Here is a 15,124-nt window from a genome sequence, read left to right on the forward strand (position 1 = left end):
AATAAATTTGGCAAAGTTATAGGATATAAAATAAACCCACATAAATCTTTGGCATTCCTGTATATTTCTAATGAAACCCAACAGCAAGAGATAGAAAAAGAAATCCCATTTAAAGTTACTGTAGACATTATAAAATATTTGGGAATCTGCCTGCCAAATCAAAACCAGGACCTATATGAACACAACTACAAAACACTTCGCACACAAATAAAGTCAGATCTATCTAATTGGAAAAAAGTCAATTGCTCGCGGCTGGGTTGAACTAATATAATAAAAATGGCAATTTTACCTAAATTAAATTACATATTTAGTGACATACCAATCAAACTTACCAAAAATTACTTTATAGAACTAGAAAAAATAGTAACAAAATTCATTTGCAAGAAAAAAAGATTCTAGAATATAAAGGGAATTAATGAAAAGAAATGCTAGTGAAGGTGGCCTAGCTATACCAGATTTTAATCTGCATTACAAAGCAGCAGCCATCAAAATTACTTGGTATTGGCCGAGGAATAGAGCAGTGGATAAGTGGAATAGATGGAGAACACAAGACTCAGCAGCCAATGACTATAGTAATCTACTGTCTGATAAACCCAAAGAACCTAGTTTTTGGAATAAGAACTCACTATTTGAGAAAAACTGCTTGGAAAACTGGAATTTAGTATGGCTAAACCTGGGCATAGATCATTATCTAATATCATATACCAAAATGAGGTCTAAATGGGTACATGGTCTACATATGAAGACTGATGCTGTAAGCAATCTGAGAAAGCAAGGAATAGTTTACTCTCAGATTTATGGAGAGGGGGAGACTTTATGACCAAACAAGAATTAGAGAGCATTATAAAATGCAAAATACATAATTTTGATTACATTAAATTGAAAAGCTTCTGTACAAACAAAGCCAATGTAACCAAGATTAAGAGGGCAATGGAAAACTGGGAAAGAATTTTTCTCACCAATGTCTCAAATAAAGGCCTCATTTCTAAAATATACAGAGAACTGAGTCAAATCTATAAGAATACAAGTCATTCCCCAATTAATAAATGGTCAAAGGATATGAACAGGCAGTTTTCAGAGGAAGAAATTAAAGATATCTATAAGCATATGAAAAAAAATGTTCTAAATCACTACTAATCCGAGAAATGTAAATCAAAACAACTCTGAGGTACCACATCTCAAAAGTCAGATTGGCTAAGATGACAAAATAGGAAAATGACAAATGTTGGAGAGAATGTGGACAAATTGGAACATTAATGCATTATTGGTGGAGTTGTAAACTGATTCAACCATTCTGAAGAGCTATCTGGAACTATGACCAAAGGGCTATAAGTAATTTCATACCCTTTGACCCAGCACTTCTAAGGGCTGTATCCCAAAGAGATCATAGAAGTGGGAGGAAGACCCATATTATAAAAATATTTGTGGTAGCTTTTTTTGCGGTGGAAAAGAATTGGAAATTAAGGGGGTGCCCATTAATTGGGGGATGACTAAACAAGTTGTGGTATATGAATGTAATAGAATACTATTGTGCTATAAGATACGAGGAGTAGATGGACTTCATATTTACCTGTAGAGGCTTATACAAACTGATGCTGAGTGAGAAGAGCAGAACCAGGAGAAATTTGTACACAATTACAGACACAACATATGTGTGATGACCAACTTTGATAGACTGGCCTCTTCTCTACAATGCAGGGTTATAAGTCAATTCCAAAAGACTCATGATGGAGAGAGATGTCTACATTCAGAGAAAGAGCTAGAAAGAACAGAGTTTGAATGCAGATTGAAGCAAACTACCTGCTCTCTCTTTTTTTCTTGTTTGGTTTTGTTTCCTCTTTCCCATTGTTCATTCCATCTGATACATTCCTTCTTTATAACCTGACTAATGTCCAGGGTGAAAGTGTTTGAAGATCCTGTACTAGATTGTATGCTGCCATGCATTCAGGAGAGGAGGGAGGGGGAGAAAATTTAAAACTTAAGTAACTGTGGAATTGAATCTTGTAAACTAAAAGTAAACTAACAAATTAATAAAGACAAAACAAAAACAAAAGAATATATATATATATATGAAAGACGCCTACAGAGCTAGTGTTTTAGAAGTCATTTTAGCAAAGAAATCAGGGTTGACTAGAAAAAAAAAGAGCCTTTGATTGGAGAAATTTAAATGTATTGATGTTTGGAGAAATCACTTTTAAAACTCTGAAACTTGTATTCCTAAGTAATATATTATTTAAAAAAAACCTTTCTGCTCTCTGAGTTCATTCACAATACAATTTAGAATAGAATTTCTAAATATACATATATGATCATATATATTAATAATCACATATTGTCATATAATATAATAATTATACCACATTATAATTAATATATATTAATGGTGTCTAATATATACATTCATATATACATGCACACACATACATACACATACCTAGACATTTATACGTGTGTATATATGTGTGTATGTGTACATACATACACACATACATACATATCCCTTTACAGTCTGTTGTGGAAATTGATGTAACTGAAAGACATTTTTTTCATGCTCTTTCCAAATCTGTTTCTGACATATTTTAGATAATGTATGAAATGCAAGAGGAGAAATTTTCTCACTCCTCAAAAGAAACAAACAGAGCCTGACCACAGGGTTTCTTCATTATGATTTCTATATTTCAGGATTGCCTTGTGGGGTGTTGCTTTTTACCTGTCTTTTTTTATTCTACTTACCCTTTGACTCTGAGATTTATCTATACTTTAGGTAGTCATAAAAAACCTACCCCCTATTTTGTGGAAAGGTTCAAGACAGGAAGTGTTTTAATGAATCTCTCTGTTACTATTATTATTAATGAATCTAATTCTAAAGGCAGTAGGATTCTAGCTTGATAATGTAGTATAGGGCTAGTTATTTTCATTACTTAAAATAATCTAAACAAAACAACTTTTGATCATTGCAGGAGACCATTTTGATACTAAGCAAAAGATTGAGGGTTTCCTCACCCATATTAGTTTTAGATCATAGTTTTCTTATAGCTACAGTTTGCCTAGATGTTAGCACGGTTTGACCAAATTTCTCTTGCTAGTCTTGAGAAAAAGATCAAGAGTTGTGAACTAGGGGATACTATATTTGGAACTCACTGAAGGACCCAGTGGAAAGAGGAGACATTGTTGATCTTATAGAATCTAAGGACATGGAGAAATTTTTACCTTTTAAGATTTCACCCAGTCTTCTAAATTGTCAAGATCTTTTGAGGTACTGACTGCATCATTATGTTAGTTACCCCTTTATGTTTTTAATCTCTATAAGTCTGATTAATCAACCTTTCTTGTAGTGATAAAAAATATTAAAATGCTTTGATTGGAGCACAGATCCCTCTCTCATGGCATAGGAGATATCCTTTTCCAGACAATATTCACGCATCCCTCCATCAAGAGGATCAGGACAGCAACCAGACCTCTATTTAATTCCTATAGATAACACCATGATGGCAAAACATTCTTTAATGCGGCAAACCAGCCATTCTCTTCCATTTAAGGGTCCACAGAGTTGACTAGATCAGGTGATCTCAAACTAGGGACTACAGGTAAATCCAGCAACCATTGTCCTTTTTCCTATGGCCCTTAAGGTAAACATGTTTTTTACATTATTTTTTCTTCTGGATTTGGCCCAAGGGTGGCAGTTTGTCAACACTTAGTCAATAGTAATGAGAAATTGGGATTTGCCTAGGGTCATATAATCATTTTTTGTCAAAGGGAAGACTTGCCTCCAGGTCTTCTAGGCTTTTCAGTCAATTTTCTATATATCATGTCATTTGACCTTTCTCAGTTAACAAATAAATATTTATTAAGCATCTACTATTATTCTAGGCACTGTGGTAGGTATTGGGGAATGAAACAATACTCCAACTGAGGTCCAACCAGGGCAGGATACTGTAGAACTATTATGTTCACTAGATTAAATATTCATTGAAGGCAAAGACTTTTTTGCCTCATTTTCTATCCTCAGCATTTAGCAGCATGCCTGGCATATAGTAGGTATTTAATAGTGATGATTAAATGATGTGCTGGGTTGGGACCTGTTTTAGAACCCTGAAATTGCCTGACTCATCTCATAAATGTAAGACACCTCGATATGTGAAATAATGACCAAAAGGGCTTTGTATTCTATGTACATATATTAAAATATTATATATAGTATTCACATCTCCTGTTTCCTTCTCAGTTCAGTTAAAAGAATGGTTATAAACTTTAGGAAATTCAGGTGAAAACATCAAAATGAGATGTTAAAATTTATTTTAAATTTTTCCTCAATTACATGTACAGCAAAATTTTTATCTTTTTTTTTTGAGTTCTAGATTCTCTCACTCCCTTTCCTCCCCCTTCCTTGAAAAGGAAAGTTGGGAGCCAAGATGGCAGAGTAGAAGCACGACATTCCCGCGGATCCAGCTTCCACATTCCCCAATTCATGTAAAAAGGGCACTCTAAACAAACTTTGGACCTGCAGAACCCACAAAATGACACAGAGAAGGTAACCTCCGGCTGAGGACAGCCCAGCAGGCAGGCTGGCAAGAATCAGCCAGCTCAGCTCTCTGGGAGCTGAGCCCAGCCCCAAGCTGAGGCTTTAGTCCCAGGGCAGGCCTGACCAGCCATGGCCAGAGGGACTCCAGATCAGCACAGCTGTGGCCATTTCCAGATTTATCAAAACATAGATGCAAAGGACAAAGTGAGAGGTCAGTGCAGTCTGGACTTTGGGACCAGTAAGTGGGAGTGCATGGCTTTTCCCCCAGGGTAAAAAGCTGCTGAGACCCCAGCATAGCCAGCCAGTGCCACGTGGCAGCTTCAGCTCCTGGCCTGCAGAGTGTAGGGGGACCTAGCACCAGTCTGAGGGGTAATTGCTCTTGCTTTAACCTGCTTGGATCTGGATTGCAGTCTAGGGTAGAGGTCCTACTGCGTGTGTCAAGCTTGCCAGAGCGTGTGGAGACCTTAGAGAGGGCACCCATCTAATACCTCCGGCAGCTGAGAAAACACCAGTGTTTGAGACGAAAGCTCCACTGTTTGGTGGCAGAATACTACTGTGGCAAAAAGCCCAAAACTCAAGTAATTGAGTGGCAAAATGATCAGCCAAAGGAAACAAAGCAGACAGAAGATTCCAACATTGCACTCCTATTTTGGGGACAAAAAGGAGCAAAGCATGGAATGGGAGGAAAACAGTGAAGTCAGAACTCCTGCACCAAAAGCTTCAAAGGAAAATACAAGCTGGTTACAGGCCATAGAGGACCTTAAGAAGCAGATAAGAGAAGTGGAGGAAAAATTGGGAAGAGAAATAAGAACAATGCAGAAAATTATGAAATGAGAGTCAACAGCCTGACTGAGGAAAATAATACCTTAAAAAAACAGACTGACTCAAATGACAAAGGAGGCTCAAAAAGGCAATGAGGAGAATCATGGCTTCAGAATTAGATTGGAGCAAATGGAAGCTAATGACTTTATGAGAAATCAAGATGCTGTTAAACAGATCCAAACAAATGAAAGAATAGAAGGCAATGTGAAATATCTCATGGGAAAAACCACTGACCTGGAAAATAGATCCAGGAGTGATAATTTAAAAATTATTGGACTACCTGAAAGCCATGACCAAAGTAAGAACCTAGAAATCATCCTCCAGGAAGTTCTCAAAGAAAATGGCCCTGATGTTTTAGTACCAGTGGGCAAAATAGAGGTTGAAAGAATCCACTGATCACCTCCTGAAAAAGATCCCCAAAAGAAAACTCCTAGGAATATTATAGCCAGGTTCCAGAATTCCCAGATTAAGAAGAGATTATAACAAGTAGCCAGGAAGAAACAATTTGAATATTGGAAACACAATCAGGATAACCCAGGATCTGGCAGCTTCTACACTGAGGGATAGAAGGGCTTGGAATATGATAATCTGGAGGGCAAAGGAGCTGGGATTAAAACCAAGAGTCACCTACCCAGCAAAACTGAGTATCATGTTTCAGGGGAAAATATGGTCATTCGGTGGAATAGAGGACTTTCAAGCATTCTTGCTGAAAAAAAAAAAAGAGTTGAATTGAAAATTCAACATTCAGATACAAGAAGCAAGAGAAGGTAAACAAGGAAATGAAATCATAAGGAACTTATCAAAGTTGAACTATTAACATTCCTACATAGAAAAACAATAATTGTAACTTACGAAACTTTTCTCAGTAGTTGAAGGTATTATATATATATATATATATATATATATATATATATACATATATTTATATATTTTATATATATATATGTCTATATATGTCTATATTCTACATATATATGTTTATATATGAGGGTTTATGGGCATATGAATACATATGTGAATTGTGTATATATGTTTACAGGTATACATAGATAGAGGGCACAGGACCAATTTAAGAGGAAAGGATGATATATAAAAGGTGAAATTAAAAGGTGAGAGGAATGTAATGAGAGGACATGGGGAGAGACAGATTGGGGTAAACTATCTCATACAGAAGAGGCTAGGGAAAATGGTTACAATGGAGGGAAAGAATAGGAATGCAAAAGGAAATGGGTCAACTTTATTCCCATTGAATTTGGCTTGAGGAGGGAATGAAAGACACACTAAATAGGGTATCTCACCCTCCAGGAGAGCAGGGGGAAAGGGGATGTGAGGGGGCTGATGGAAGAAGGGAGGGCAGGCTGGGGGGAGGGAAGTTGGAAGCACCCACTTTTCAAAATGGATGGGATCAAAGTAGAGAATAGAACAAGTGGGAGGTGCGATAGGAGGGCGGGAAATATAGTCAGTCTTTTATGATATATCTAGTATGTTATTGTTTTGCATTAGCCACACATGTACAACCTATACTGAGCTGCTTATCTTCCCAGTAAGTGTGGGTGACAAGGAAGGAAGGGAATGAACCTGGAACTGAAAGTTTTAAAAGCAAATATTCAAATATATATATATATATATATACGTGTGTGTGTATGTGTGTGTGTATACTATTATTAATACCATCTTGCATGTGATTGGGAAATAAGATATACAGGCACTGAGGCATAGAGACCCACTGGAAATGTTGAAAGGGGTATGGGAGAAAATATGGGAGAGAGCAGATTGGAGGAAGGCATATAATGTGGGACTGCTATTTTGGGGCACTGGGTAGGGGAAAAAATGGGGAGGAACTTTGTAACTCAAAATCTGGCAGAAACGAATGATGTAAATCAGAAGTTAATAAAGCATTAAAGTATATTTTAAAAAATGAAAAAAAAAAGTTACAACAACACCTAAAAGCTGGAGATAATTAAGAGCACCGCCCAATTCCTTAAATCAGGCCTGGCCTCATCTTCTCCTGCTCACTGCTGAATCTGGCTAATTTTAGATCTAAAATGGCTATCCAAGATAGGTGTACATTGCTAGAAAAATTTAATGGATTGCCCAAACCTGCAGGTCAGTCATTTGTATGGTGAGCATATGTCTCCCTTGTTTATACACAGTTTGATGTCAACATTCAGCAAATCACTGAACAAAGTTATCTCTGTAGTCACATCTGTCATAGAGCCTATATAATTTCAATGTATACATGAATCATAGGATCATTACTGGAGAAATAGAAGGAACCTCATCTTCCTTGTTTTCCACATGAAGAAATTGATGCCCAGGATCACACACCTAGTAAGTATGAGAACTCTGATCACGTGACTCCCAATTTAGGCTCTTTCCCTGTATCTTGCTGCTCCCTAAAAAGGGGCTCTTTTTTTGCCTTCAAAGCACATTTGTCTTTATATGTTTGATTACTTTTTATGAATCATTGAACAACAGATTCTAAATAATAGACATATATCTCTCAGTAGTCCAAGGAAGGGAGTAGTGTACTCTCAAAAACCTTGGATTTTGGAGTCAAGAGGTCTGGGTTCAAATCCCAGTTGTGCTACTTGTGTGACCTTGGGTAAATTATTTCACCTTTTTGGGTATCAGTTTTGCCATTCTAAAATGAGAGGTTTAGACTAGGTTACTTTGATCCTGTATATTTGATTGAAAATTTGTCTTTGAACTCCAAAAGACTCATGATGGAAAATGCTATCCATATCCAGAGAAAGAATTACAGAGTCTGAGTGCAGATCCAAGAACACTATTTGCTCTCTCTCTCTTTTTTTTTTGTTTTGTTTAGTTTTATTTCTTCTTTTTCATGGTTTAGTCCACTGGTTATAATTCCTCTTTACAACATGACTAATGTGAAAATGTGTAATATAAATGTACATATAGAGCCTATATCAGATTGCATGCAGTCTTGGGGAGGGGGGAGGGGAAGGAGGGGGAGAAAATTTAAAACTCAAAAGCTTGTGGAACTGAATGTTGTAAACTAAAAATAAATATTTTTTAAAAGAAATTCAGGATTGAAAAAAAATAAAATTTGTCTTTGAAAGTAAAAAAGAAAAGAAAAGGCAAGTAATCTGATATAGATTATACATGTGTAGTCAAGCAACACAGTTGCATATAACCATGTTGCAAAAGAAAACAGAGATCAAAAAACATGAACAATAAAGTTTAAAAATATATGTTCCACTGCATTCAAATGCCATTACTTTTTTTTTCTCTAGAGGTTGATAGCATTTTTTCCATCATAAGTCCTTAGGAATTGTTTTAGATTGGTATATTCCTGAAAATAGTTGTCATTCACAGTTGATTGTCATAAAATATTGCTGTTACTGTGAACAATTTTCTCCTGGTTCTGCTTATTTCACTTAGCATCAATCCATGTAAAAATTCCACAGTTTTTATGAAAGTTTTTTACTTTTTGGAGGGGGGAAGGGAGGGGAATAGGAGTTAAATGACTCGCCCAAGTAAGTGTTAAGTGTCTGAGGCTGAATTTGAACTAAGCTTCTCCTGACTCCAGGTCCAGTGCTCTATTCATTGCACCACCTAGCTGCCCCATTACTTGTCATTTCTTATACCCTAATAGTATTCCATCACAATCACATTCCACAACTTCTTCAGCCATTCCCCAAATGATGGGCATCCCCTCAATTTCCAATACTTTGTCACCACATAAAGAGCTGTTATAAATTTATTTGTATATATATATAGTTTTGTTTCCTTTTTCTTTCATCTCTTTGGGCTACAGAAATAATAGTAATATTGCTTGGTCAAAGGGTATGCAATGTTTTATATTCCTTTGCGCATTACTACAAATTGCTCTCCAGAAAGTTTGGATCAGTTCACAGCTTCAATGAAACTCTTTAATTCTGTTTGAAACCTCCATAACTTCTGTTCCTAAAGCTGATATCCACTATCTGAAGTTTCACTACTAATTCGCTTTACTTTCTGTTGTTGTCAGTCTTATTTACTGTTTCTAACATAATACTTTGTAATCACATTTTTCTCAGAATGTCCCTTTGAAATTAGTGAAAGACAAGTATTCTTATCTCCATTTTACAGAAGGCATAGAGATTTTAAAAGACATTTTTATTATCACAAAGTAAGTATGTGGGAGAAGAGCACTAGAACCCAGAAATTTTGTCCTCATTCCTATGTGCCTCACTGACTCTTATTAGGACAAAGAAGAAGACTAACAGCATCCAATAATTTTGGCTTCCTATCAAAAATTCCAGTCTGCTCTATTCCCTGGATGATAAGTAGTTTTATAGCCTCTCTTTACACTCTTGGCTCTCCACAGTCTTCTTTTTTCATTGGTCTGTGTCCACAATTACTTGATAAAGCATCTGGTTTATATTTCCAATGGTTAGTCAGTTACCATTCCCTGTCAGGTAAAGGGAAGGCATGAATCAAAATCTGCAAAAATATTAAGGAAGATTATGGCTTGTATATCTTCCCATTTATGTCATTTTAATCATGATAAAGAATCAACTCTGAAGAGCCATCTTTTTTAACCCAACCAATGATTTCATCTGTGTAGGAATCCCCTGGTGAGAAGCTTTCTCTCTAAAGGGGGATAAGCAACTTCTGCATAGCTTTAGGGTCTTAGAGCATTCGTCAGGACACTGAGAGGTTAAGTGACTTTGTTTTCAATCATAGGGGCAATCAATATATGTCAAAGGAAGAATTTTAACCCAGGTCTTTCTGACTCTAAGGCTAGCTCTTTACCCACTATACCACACTGCCTTTTCCTGTGAAGAGTAAATGAATGTAAGAAATGCCTTGCTGAAAAAGACCCATGATCTATTTGATTAGAATTCTATCTCCTCCGATGGAGAGGGAGTGGAAATCTGTCAGCCTCAAATGTTGTGGTGGAGTGGAAACATCCACTATTCTCCTACAACTCTGAAAAGTCCACAACTCCTTCTTTGCCTCCTCAACATAGAATCCCCCAAGCTTATTATGTTAAAAACATTCGCTTTTCTCTATCTCCCCCCTTGCTTATTTGAAATGATGCTCCATCTTTGCTTGGAATCTCTATTCAGAAAAGTCTGAGATTAATGTCTTTAGCTCCAACATTATAGCAATATTTCATGGAAACCCAGATTTGATGTTCTAGCTCTATTACTTAAATCCTGTATGACTTTGGCAAATGACAACATTTTGAAGTCTCATTTTTATTATTTGTTAAATGAGGAGGTTGGGAGGAGCCAAGATGACAGCATAGAAGCAGGCAAAATCCCTGAGCTCCCCTTGTAACCACCTCAAATACCGATAAAAATGACTTTAAACAAACTTTAGAGCTACAGAACCAAAAAAGTGACAGAGAGAAACAAAACTCCTGCTGAAGACAGCCCAGGGGGCTGGCAGTAAGAATCCACTGAAGAACCCTGGATGTAGAGATGCGCCCAGCATGGGCCTGTGATTCTAGTCCCAGGGCGGCCCAACCAGCCATGGCTGGAGGGTTTCAGGAGAGTGGATCACCACCAGTTATGGAGGTTTCCAGAATTATCAACAGATAAATGCCAAAGACATAGTGAGAGGTCAGTGGACTTTGGGAACAGGGGGTCTGGGAATGTGGTCTGGCCTCTGACCCCCAGAAGGAGAAGTGGCTGAGGTGCAGCAGGCATGCAGGCACCACCAAATGGCTGCTTCAGAGCTCATGGTCTGCAGATTGTAGGGGGACCAAGCAAACATTCTGAGGGATAATCGTTCTTGCATGAACCTGCTTGGATCTGGATTGCTGTCTAGGGTAGAAGTCCTGGGGTGGGTGACCAGGTGCCAGAGCATGTGAAGGCTTCAGAGAGGGCAACCAACTAATAGTTCCAGCAGCTGTGAAAAACCCAGAGATCTGGAATAAGCTCTCTTCTCTGGAAGCAGACTTCTACTGTGGCAAAAATCTCTAAAGTCAAATAATGTAGTGGCAACATGAGCAAGCAAAGGAGCAAGCAAGCACAGCAATCTGACTTTGGATTAATTTTGGGGGGACACAAAGGATCAAAAAATGAAACAGGAGGAAGAAAACAAAAACAAAGTCAGAACTCCTACATCAAAATCTTCCAAGAAAAATATGAACTGCTTACAGGTCATAGAGGAGCTTAAGAAGGATTTTGAAAAGTAAATAAGGGAGGTGGAGGAAAAATTGGGAAGAGAAAAAAATGATGCAAAAAAATCATGAAAAGAGAGTCAACAAACTGACTGAAGAAAATACCATAAAAAATAGACTAACTCAAACGGCAATAGAGACTCAAAAAGCCAATAAAGAGAATGCCTTAAATTTGCTAAATTTGCCAGATGGAAAAAGAATGTCAAAAGCTCACTGAAGAGAATAATTCCTTCAGAATTATATTGGAGTAAATGGAATCTAGTAACTTTATGAGAAATCGAGATACTATTAAACAGATCCAAAAGAATGAAAAAATATAAGGCAATATGAAATATCTCATTGGAAGAAAAAATAACCTGGAAAATAGATCCAGGAGAGATCATTTAAAAATTATTGGACTACCTGAAAGCCATGATCAAAAAAAGAAACTAGAAATCATGCTTCAAGAAATTCTCAAGGAAAATCGCCTTGATATTTGAGAACCAGAGGGCAAAATAAGAGGTTGAAAGAATTCACTGATCACCTCTTGAAAAAGATCCCAAAAAGAAAACTCCTAGGAATATTATAGCCAGGTTCTGGAGTTCCCAGATTAAGAAGTAAATATTACAAGCAGCCATGAATAAACAATTTGAATATTGTGGATACACAATAAGAATAACGCAAGATCTGGAAGCTTCTACACTGAGGGATCGAGGGTTTGGAATATGATATTCCAGAGGTCAAAGGACCTGTGATTAAAACCAAGAATCACCTACCCACCAAACTGAGTATCATGTTTCAGGGGAAAATATGGTCATTCAATGAAATAGAAGACTTTCAATAATTCTTGATGAAAAAAACAGAGTTGAATAGAAAATTTCACATTCAGATAAAAGAAGCAAGAGAAGCATGAGAAGGTAAATATGGAAAAGAAATCACAAAGGACTTATCAGATTTGAATTATTTACATGCCTAGATGGAAAAAAGATAATTGTAACTCATGAAACTTTTCTTAATAAGTCAATAGTTGACAGGACTATAAATGTATATATGTCTATAAAGGAGGGTATATGGGCATATGAATATATATATATGTGAATGTGTGTACATATGTGTACAGGTATACATAGACAGAGGGCACAAGACCAGTTGAATAGGGAGAGATGATACTTAAAAGGTGAAATTGAGAGGGGAGAGAGGAGTATAATGAGGAGAAATGGGGAGAGACAGAATGGGGTAAATTATCTCATATAGAAGACACAAGGAAAACCTGTTACAATGAAGGGGAAGAACAGGTAGGCAAAAGGCAAAAAATTCAACCTTACTCCCTTTGAATTTGGCTTAGGGAAGGAATGACATTTACACCAAAAAAGGTATCTCACCTTACAGGAGAATAAGGGGGAAGGGAATGAGAAGGGGGATGATGGAGGGGAGGGCAGTTTGGCAGGGAGGGAAGTTGGAAGCTCACACTTTTGAAAAGAGACAGAGTCAAAGTAGAGAATAGAATAAGTGGGGGGGGGTGGAATAGGATGTAGGGAAATATAGTCAATATTTCACAATATATCCACTATGGAAATGTTTTGCGTAGCTACACATGTACAACCTGTATTGAATTGCTTATCTTCACAGTAAGGGTGGGTGATGAGAGAGGAAGGGAAAGAATCTAGAATTAAAAGTTTTAAAATCAAATATTTATAAAATATATTATTATTATTATTTTACATGCAACTGGGAAATAAGATATACAGGCACTGGGTTATAGAGTTCCATCTTGCCCTACTAGAAAGTTGGAGAGGGAATGGGGGAGGATATAGGAGAGAGCAGATTGGGGGAGGGGTATGCAGTAGGATTCCTTTTTGGGGGGTTATGGGTAGGGGAAAGACTGGGAGAAAATTTGTAACAAAATCTTGTGGAAATGAATGATGCAAACTAAAACTAAACATAAAAAAATAAATAAATGAGAAGGTTGAACTAATCTGAAGTGTCATACTCACAACCAATAGACTGCAAACAGCTGCAAAACTCCCAAATGTAGTTTAACATAATCAAATGATTGTCAGAAATATTTAGCTAACTAATTAAGTAGATAAGGAGATAAATTACAACGCAACATAGATAATGCTAATTTCTGGTTTTTTGTCAACATGTAGTAATGATTCTTTTTTATTTGAATTTTACATCCCTGAACTATATGATCTCCAAGGTTTTTCCTACCTCTAAATATTAGGATCCTATTGATGATAGTTTCCCTTTCTTCAGCTTCTGCCTCCTCTGTTTTTAGATCAATATTGCAAAAAGAAAATACTAATAATATTAGTCTGACGCTAAAACAAAGTAAAAAAATGAATGTTATTTTGTCTATTGTAAAAAACAAATTAACTTTAAAGAACATATAAGGAAAGGCACTATCTGCATCCACAAAATAATTGATAAATAGAAGTCTGTATAGAATAATTTTACATATACACATACATACATATGTATGTTTGCATATATGTAATATATACACACATGTGTATATGTATGTATATACATATATGCCTATTTGTCTATAATGGTAGTCATCTCGAGGGTAGGGAAGAATAATAAAAGGGGGAAAAGAAAAAAAATTAGTGTCACATTTGAAAGGAATAGCAAGTTGCACATAGCAGATTTGCAGTTTCATGTGCAATCCCTTTTTTTATTGCATTGTGTTATGGAAATGCTTGTTTTCTTCCATAAATTAAAAACAAAATATATAAATTTTTTTAGGAAATATTAATGGTAAAAACTGCCACCCAAACCAACCAAAAGTAGTTCAAAACTTCCTTACTGTTTCCTAAATAAAATCTAAATTACTTATCCTTTCATTCCAGATTCTTCAAAATAATGCGCCAGTTTTACTCTCCTCTGTCAGTTAAATAGCCCAGTGCACAGAGCAGTAGGCCTAGATCCAGGAAGATCTGAGTTTAACTCCATTCTCTTCCAGTCTTATATGTTTTGTAGTAGGACTTTTAATTCATGTTTTCTCTACTTCCCTCACGCTCCCTATGTTTGGATGGAGCACACTGTTTTCATAATCAAAATTCCTCAAAGCATTTCCTTTTGAAAAGGTTAGAGTCAACATGACACATTTTGGTAACTGCAAAAACAGCTTTCAGGGGCATTATTTCACTTTTGACAGAAACCACAAACTATCACTCCCTTCCAATTCTCTGAATTTAAGAAGGGAGAAGAAAAGAACTCAAATATCAACTCTAAGAACATTCTTTTTTTCTAATATTAGGAAGAAAATACTTTCTTCTAACCACTTGAAACAACAATAAAGTGGGAAAGAATATTATAAGGGGACATTCTTTACAGAAACACCCATTAAAACTGAGGTTGGGCACATGTACAAGAAAATTATATGTGTTCAATGGGATGTGACCTGTGAAGGTGGCTGCACAAGGAAGAGGAATTTCACTTTCTACATATTGCTTCAGTAACTAGTTGTAAAATACTGACCAAATATGTCTTTTCTTCAATCCAGTTTTGTATCGCACGAACAGGCTTAGATCAAGTAAATTTATTCTTCTCTATTCAAGAAATAAGCAAAAATTTCCACTGCATTAGTATTTTTTTTATATCCAAATCCTCTCCTTCCCTCCATCACCTACCACATGCATTGAGAAGTCAAAAAA

Source organism: Petaurus breviceps, unplaced genomic scaffold, assembly GCF_028583685.1.
Source record: "Petaurus breviceps papuanus isolate PSGF00001 unplaced genomic scaffold, PetGlider_PUasm1.0 189, whole genome shotgun sequence".
Classification (NCBI taxonomy): Eukaryota; Metazoa; Chordata; class Mammalia; order Diprotodontia; family Petauridae; genus Petaurus; species Petaurus breviceps.